This window comes from Lutjanus erythropterus, chromosome 18 (assembly GCF_056507025.1).
Source record: "Lutjanus erythropterus isolate fLutEry1 chromosome 18, fLutEry1.hap2, whole genome shotgun sequence".
NCBI classification, from domain to species: domain Eukaryota; kingdom Metazoa; phylum Chordata; class Actinopteri; order Lutjaniformes; family Lutjanidae; genus Lutjanus; species Lutjanus erythropterus.
The window spans coordinates 25127573-25135385 of record NC_139334.1 but is presented as its reverse complement, the minus strand read 5'-3'; positions in this window follow the sequence as shown (position 1 = coordinate 25135385).

Genomic DNA, 7813 nt, shown 5'->3' with positions numbered 1-7813 from the left:
AAGTAAGTAAGAGGTCACCCAGCACATTCTCTCTCTTTAGCCCTAGAAAATTTCTAATCAGATGACACATGGCAATTTAAATTATTATCATATTTAAAGTAGAAATATGTAAATCGTTATGATATGTCAGAGGTTAAGTTAACATGCTAAATTGAGCTTCTCTGACAGCACACAACAGCCAGCATGTTCTCCTTTGAAATATACACTGGCTGTGTTTACATGCACACAGTAATGTGGTTTTTGCTCTTATCCTGAAAAAGACGATTTTCCTGCTAAGCTGTTTACATGCCATGTGAAAATAAATACTCGCATGTAGCTGTGCATATATTTTTTTCTGTCTGAATATTATTTTTCCACTGGTGGCAGAGTTGTTTGACTGTCCTTCATTCCTTCAGTTAATCTTCTTGAGAAGGTCAGCACTGAGATATTTGCACATTTTCAAAAACATGTTGATACCAAACCCCTGAGGCACATATTCTGGGTTTGTTGTTTACGTGTCCAGAGAATGCTCCTAAGACATGTCTTAATCAGAATATGCTCTGTTCATAATAAGCTCTAATTCAGAATATCCAACTGGAATATTCTGTTTACATGAACTTTATCAAATTCTGAATATCAGTGGAAAACTTGTGTGCATGTAAACGTAGCCATCGTTACAGTGTTTTGTTACTGCAACAAAAATGGGAGACACACGGGTAAACTATATCAAAAGTAATTTATTTAACTTCAAATCCAGGAGAAATCTGAAGAGCCAGTGATGTTGGGAGTGGGACAGTGGAAATGAGCTGCAAAAACAAAGAAAGAGAAACAAAAGCGAAGGTGTTTGGATGAAGTCTGACACAAGACTGACTGCTGCTCCATCTCACACACACACACACACACGCTGGGCCCAGGTGAACCCACACTGCTGATCGAACTCCTTTATTTGGTCTGCAGCCCGAGGAGGAGGAGAAGGAGAAGGGAGCACAGCAACAGCAGTGAAAACAACAGCCACACAGGCAGAGGAGCTGTCACAACACTCTGGTGCAGAACGCCTGTTTTTGTTTTGATCCCTGTGATTCTGCATGCTCTGTTTCACTTTCACTCACTTTACATGTCACAGAAACTGTACAGAATGATTACGTGTCTGTTTATGAGCTGTAAGAAATCATTAATAACCTTTTAGAAGGAGTAGATGTTAATAACGGTTAAATTGAACAAAATGTTAATGGAGTTTGGTGGGCAGTGAGAGAGACAGTCACTGAACTCCAGAGTGTGTTATAAACAGCTGATCAACTTACAGTGGAGGACTCGTCGTCACTTGTCATTGTTTGAGTAAGTATAATGTTGCCCTCCTGTAGGTTCAGTGTCCCTGCAGCTTCAAGTCTGAGGAGGATGGGACGGGGAGGAAATAACTCTAGTATAATACCCATATAAACGCTAGCTGTCAGTTTTATAGCTTTCACCTTTTATGCACTAAAATGATCAGTTATATTTAACGTGTTTGAAAACCTTCATATAGACAGGCATAAATTCTTATGGATAAATTTCTGATGTGCAATAACTGAATTTAGGAGGCGCTTTAAACAAGTTGTGAGCACAACATTGACACATCATCACTGTCGAGCTGGAACCTTTTATGTCCAGAACTTTTACTTTTCAGGAAATGTGTTTTTAAACTAAAATGCTGCTGAGTCAAAGTTAGCAGATTTTTAATACTTTCCAATGGTTAAATATTTGTAAAAAACCACAGACAGACATGAAGGGTGACGATTAGCACTGATTTTATAAAATAAATGAAAATAGAAACAGCAAAATATGGAAATGGGGGTGCAGTATCATCACTTATTAAATTATATGGTGAATATACAATTTATTTACTCTTTTCTGTCCACCTGGTGGCTTTAAGTCTAATATTCACTCTCTTTTAGCTTTGCTTTTGGTCTCCACCACCTTCTGAGGGAAATATTTGGCTCTTAAGCTGCTAAAATGCTCCATTATGTTCATCGGCTAATTTCTAACTGTCTGTGCTGTTCGCTGCTGAGCAGGTTGTCTCCAGTAGGTTAAAGACCTTTTTCACAGCAGTAATTTTGATATAAAATAGAGTAAACACACGTGTTAGCAGGGATAATAATTCAGGCTCCATTCCATTCAGGTTGAACAAGGTCAGAGTGCTGCTGTTGTGCATGCTGGCTCACTGAAAAGGCAACACTAAGTGGAACAGGACCTTTTTTTAAGTATCATTGGCAGCACCTGTGTTTACCTACTATTTCATATGAACATGGCTGCCGTGAAAAAGGTCTGTTGGACATTTTTTTTTTGCTGAATAAGCTGCGTACTCCGGCCAAAAATGACACTAAGAGAGCTGCGAGAGTGAATCAAAACTGCAAAGACGGATAAAAAAACAATGGGCTGAAACTCACCTCTTCTGACCCTTTTCACATTTCACTTCATGTTTTTTTGTTCATCATAAAAATATCATTTATAGCTGCTTCTAACATTTTGAATCAAACCAGCTAAATCGATGCACGGTGCATTTTTTAATTCCCAAAAGAAATAAAAAGAACATGACCTCTGTTCTCTTAATGTTAGCTACAGCTCTGATAACTCAGATAGGTGGATATCAAGTAGAGTAAAAGCACACCAAAGACAAAAAATGTGTATTTCTAAAAAAATAGGATATTGACTGGAGGTGAGTGTCCATAAATGGACGAGTATCTGTTGAGCAGATAATTCCTCCACACCCCTCAGATTCCCCAGCTGTGTAATGATTGTCCATGATGAAACACATGATGTCATTGCTTTCGGAGGAAACGGCGATGCCAGTTGTCTCCTGTCCGCGACGACGGCGCTCTTCTGCCAGACAGAGCCAGACTCCCACAGGGCATGCCAGTGGTTGCTGGGGAAAGATTACAAAAGAAAACAGGCCACACATGGCACGGCGGCCTCGCAAGCCGGCGGTGGAGCGGTAATCTGAGGGCAGGCAGACGTGTAGTTGAGGGTTATCGAGTTGTTTGTACTGCTCTCTTGTCAAAATAATTTCCTCTACGACTTAAGAACTTCTCAGTGTGGCCGTCACTTATCTGCAGGAAGTAGACACCCTTCATTTAACCCCCACACTTCCTCCTGGGACGAGTATTCAAATAGGGATAGTGTATGCTTTGGGGTTGTTTACATTTTGACTGGAGTGTGTCTGCTGGGCTCCATATGGCTTAATGATTAATTACAGGCTACAGATGCAGAGCTGTACAGGAGCTGTACAGTTCAGTTTCACAGCTGTAACATCAATCAAAATGATGTGGAGAGGTGAAGTTTACAAGAATTAAGTCACAAATGTTCTACTGATACCAAACACAATGTTGAAGCAGGTCTGGCTGCTCACATTAGAGGAGAACCGAGCCCATTAATGAAACAACAATGGGCGTTTTTTATCTTTATTTATTCAGGAAGGTGAACTTGTGTGTTATGTGTGCTCTTTTTGCAGCAACACCCCCCTTCATAGGTCACATTCAAGGACTGGGAGGAGCCCAGTACAACCACAGCCGCCTCTGAGGACTTCCACCAGAGCAGACATGGGTTAGAACAAATACATCATATTAATTTGGGAGGGGACATCCTCACTTTTTCACTTTTGGAAAGGCCAAGAGGAACTATTTACATCAACACCAGAGGTGGCAAAACTACACACATCTTGTACTCAAGTAGAAGTTCAGATACTTTTGGGGGGGGGAAAAACAGGTCAAAGTAGAAGTACTGATTCAACTTTACACAAATAAAAGTGAAAAGTGGAGGCTCTGAAATGTACTCAGTAAAAAAGTAAAATTTCCCTCTGAAAGACATTTCTACCAGCTGTTTCTGTGCAGTTTGTCTTTTACGTCGTTTTTGTCCTGTTCCAGCTTGTTATGTCTTTTACATCATTTTTGTCTCATCGCATCTTTTATGTTGTGTTTTTCTTGTTAGACCATTTTTGTCTTGTTACATCATTTTTGTCTTTTACGTTGTTTTCATCTTGTTACTTTTTTTTTTACGTTGTGTTCATTTCATGTCTTTAGAGTCGTTTTATTGTCCAGTTATGCCATTTTTGTCTTGTTACAGTGTTTTCATCTTTAAGTCGTTTTTGTCATGTCACATCTTTTGTCTTGCTACGTTGTTTTCATCTTTTTACGTCTTTTACATAATATTTGTCCTGTTTCGTTGGGTATGTCCTGTCATGTCTTTGACTTTTTTGTCACGTCTTGTTATGTCTTTTACATAATTTTTGTCCTGTTATGTCGTTTTCATGTTGATACATTTCTTTGTGTTATTGTCCTGTCTATATAAACTGAACTCAGTCTTGATGCTGCAAAGGTGACACACAACTATGCAAAATAAAAATAAAGACTAATTCCCCTCAAATGCATTTAAACTAAAGTAACAAGCCTGTTTTGAAAATGTGAGGGGTAGAAAGTACAGATATTTGTGTTAAAATGTGTGGAGGAAAAGTACAAAGTTGTCAGAAAAATAAATACTCAAGTAAAGTACCTGATAAAATCTGCTTAAGTACAATAATGAAGTAGTTGTACTTAGTTACTTCCCATCTCTGATGAACACTATATACATGATACAGTCGATGCTGGAGTTGAGTGTTTCTGTAGTCCAAACATTCTTCTTCCCTGTCCACACCTGATGCCTACATTACCCATAATGCAAATCAGCCACCAACAGTTCAGTCAGAGGTTCAGGTGTGTTATGCTAGTAGCCTTGAGCCATTAGCCTCAAGCAGAGATGAGAAGCAGTCTACAGATGTCTGGTAAGCTCACTTCTTTCTAACGCCACACCAGCAGATTTGAAAGTGACATCAGTTAACAGTTTTCACACAGGTGCAAAATCAGTGGAGTTCCCCTTTAATATCTGAAACCAAGATATCAGGTCAGATCCTGTGTTTGACCCCTGGGACCAGTTTTTCAAAACGTTTTATCTAAATCAGAATTATCCAGACTTTGGAATCCCCCCCCTTTTATTTTTACTATCCCAGGAAAAACAGATTGTGTAGGTTTTGTCCTGGTTTTTCAAAGGATACCATAAGATCAGGATTTTCAGATTCTAGCTCTGCAGTCTCTGGATCTGCCTCCATCTGTTGGCCAAAGTAATATTTCATTAACACAGACATATGAAAATGAAAAAAAGTGTTGAGAGTGAAGTGCAAATTAGTTTGTATATTATTCACATTCATTTATCAGCTTTAACAGAAAAAAGAGGCCAGAACTGCAGGATTTGCCATTTCTGTCTTCTATCATTGTATTTATTGTTATTTCTTTGGGTTTATGAAAAGTGCTTTTTTTTTTTTTAGAATAGACATTATTTTGGTATGATCAGTATATGAATAACTGAATAATTAAATCTTTAAAATGTGTCCCATCTCTCTACATCCACCTTGAATCCATGCTGAATCCACCCCTCCAGTGGGCTCAGGATTATCCTGAATTTTAGCATCAAAACAATCTTAATTTGCACCTTTGGAGTTTTGAAAGACCCACTCCAGGGCTGCACAATTAATCGCTATATTATCAAAATTACAAGTTGGCTGAGAGCAGTGTGAAAATTGCAGAACCTGAACCAAATTGCAGTTTTTTTTTAAGAAGGAAAAATGTGAGAAAACAGCATTATAATGAAGTCCTGTAGTGCTGCAGAGACGTGCAGGCCTAAAAATCTTGCAGCCCTGACCTGAAAACATTTGATCTGGATTCTGGACAAGATTGGATTACCAAATCTGAATCCCAAGCTTGTAAGATCAGGATCACTTTTGAAATACCCGATTTTGACATTTAATCCTGTCCGTATAATTCTAATCTTGATTAAAGGTTCTGAAATACTGGCCCCTGATCTTCCAGTCAAATCCAGCCCCCAACTGCCGCCGCATTATATTCAAAAAGAGCCGAACTCTCCTCTGAGACTGAGACCTGACATTCCTTATCCCGTGCCGACAGTACGCTCCCTTTGATCCCAGATGGTGTTTTGGCTCAAGACGTTCGACCACAAACCCAAACACATGTACGACTCAATGGGATTATCACGGCTGTTCTGCCGTATCCCATACATGGTTCAGCTTTAACAGCAAGGACAGCTATTTAAGAATTCCCCTCCCAACATGACTGGAATACCTTGGGAAGCTGCCAGAGACCAGACAGAGCCAAATGCACCGGCTCTTCAGTCTTCACATGACCTGTGTGCCTCAGAAAGCGGGCTGTGCACCACTGACTCCTCGCAAGGTATTCTGGGATTCTGCTGAATAGTATTATGTTGACGTCAAGTCGCTGGACCGAGTGAAATTTCTCCAGTCTGCCCCAAACCAAACGGTGCCGTCTGGAGCGTGCCACCAGAATAATTATACACATTTCAGTGGTTCATCATAATGAGTTAATTGATGCGTTTAATAAGCCATCATTTGCAGCGTTGAGAGGAAGAGCCTCTTTTGTCAGCTGGCCAATTAGAGCTCCTGTTGCTGCTCTGTGGCTTGGACCTCTCTTAGTTTTTAGTGCGGTATGCTGGCTGTGTGTTTAAATGACATAGCGGGCGTAATTAAAGAGACAAATGATAGAAAAACCCATTAGCAAATTAAATACAAAAGTCATAATTAAAAGTCTTTTTAGCCACATTAGCGACATGACTCAAAGGGGGAACAGTGTGGCCTGGTTCAGACTGAAATATCTCAACAAGTGTTGGATGAATCACCATCACATTTTGCACAGATGTTCGTGATCCCCAGAGGATGAAGCCAACCGATTCTGGGAATTCCCTTACTTCATCTGGTGCCACTTGCACACTAACATTTGTGTTTTCGGTGAAGTATCTCTAAGACTAGTGAATAGTTTGCCACACATAAAAAATGATACAGATATTCATGTTGCCCTCAGGATGAACTGTAATAAAATTGGTGATTTCTTAAAGGGTTACTCCAACAATCTAGTTTTGTGCCTCTAGAAAGTTTTGAAGCTTGTCAGTGACAGATTTCAGCAGAGTTAAATTCAGAGTTAAATTTTCAGGTTTTAGAAAACACATCCAGAGCAGCACTACAACTGTTTTTACAGGATGTGGCTACTCCTTGTCACAAGTAAAGTGGATTTCATGAAAAAAATTGGTGGAGTACACCTTTAATTTTGCCATCATCTGATTAAAATCTAGAGTTTGTATTTGTTTACTACATGGCTTTGTTAAAAACTCAATTCTGATTGGTTAATTGCAGTATTATAAGGTCTGTTATTTCTTTATAGCAGACTGTTATGTATAACAGACTGTTGCTACAGACACAATTCTGATCATAGACTCTGGAGGAGCAATAAAATCAATTAAAAAAAAAACATTTTATATAATTGTATTGATTTATTTAAGTAATAGGTACCATGTAGCGGGATAATGTACAGAGAGCAGGTCATTATTGTGAAATAAATCATGCTGAAGTGGTTTATTTCATAATAATGACCTGCTCACCTTACATTATCCTTTACTTATGATCAAATGGAGAGTTTAAAGTTATGTCCCATTCTGGTGGACCACCATGGGAAACTAACTTGGGAAAAAATATGAGCGTAGTCAATAACAACAGACAAATAATTTTTTGATCCCTTTTGAATTGTGGTAAGAAAGTCGCTGCTGTGTCATAAAACTTCTTAAGTATCAAACCAAAGATACGTAATTAGAAAGACTATACACCAAGAAGTGGCGTTAGTGATGTCATGACTTCTTCCCTCCAAAAGCTAACGTTAGCCGGTGAAGTTACGATGTCTGTGTGTTTTCATGCTGGTCCGTCTTGTTCTCTACATATTGTAGCTCTAGCCGCTAACGTTAGCTAGTCACT